Source organism: Atta colombica, unplaced genomic scaffold (assembly GCF_001594045.1).
Source record: "Atta colombica isolate Treedump-2 unplaced genomic scaffold, Acol1.0 scaffold155, whole genome shotgun sequence".
NCBI classification, from domain to species: Eukaryota; Metazoa; Arthropoda; class Insecta; order Hymenoptera; family Formicidae; genus Atta; species Atta colombica.
Genome location: NW_017259245.1, coordinates 3,198,805 through 3,199,460, shown reverse-complemented (window position 1 = coordinate 3,199,460; position 656 = coordinate 3,198,805).

The window sequence follows — 656 nt, the reverse complement described above, 5'->3', positions numbered from 1 at the left end:
GACAGCAGACAGACATTCCGCTGGATTAACGACTCCGCAAATGAACGAAATCGCGCATTTAAGGGATGTTATTCTTTTTGAAGAATCGTGATTGGAACGGATGAAGGAGCGCGGTCAGTGGCCTGATTTTTATTGACATCCTGGGGCGGTGATCTCGAATAAGGAAGACTCTCGTGTGCTTTTAAATAGAAAGTTGGTGTTGTTTTATGGTGTTTATTTTGAAATCCAGATTTCGTCTCTTTTATGATGATGCGTATGTAACTTCTTCTCCGGTGATTTAATGAAGGTCTAAGGGAGCGGCAAAGACAATGGCCTTAGAGTAATACTCAGGTGTGTGCTTCTTTGTTAACCAAGACAAGCGTTTGTATTTTTTACTCGGAATCTTTTGTTTCTCTTTTCATCCTAATGGATGATTCAGGGATAGCTTCGTATTGCTACCTGTGACGTTTCGCGCGCGGTGGTTCTTCTCACGCGCGATATCTTGCACGTGAACTGCGATAGAGTAATAAATGGAAATCTCGGTAAGTCTTTGGACGCATGAAACAGCAGAACGGTTTAATCTATTCATAATCCAGCCATATTTTATATAAAGTTTCCGTATCGTGTTCCATCATTGAACTTGTATTTCATCAGCGACATCGGATGAAGCGAGGACA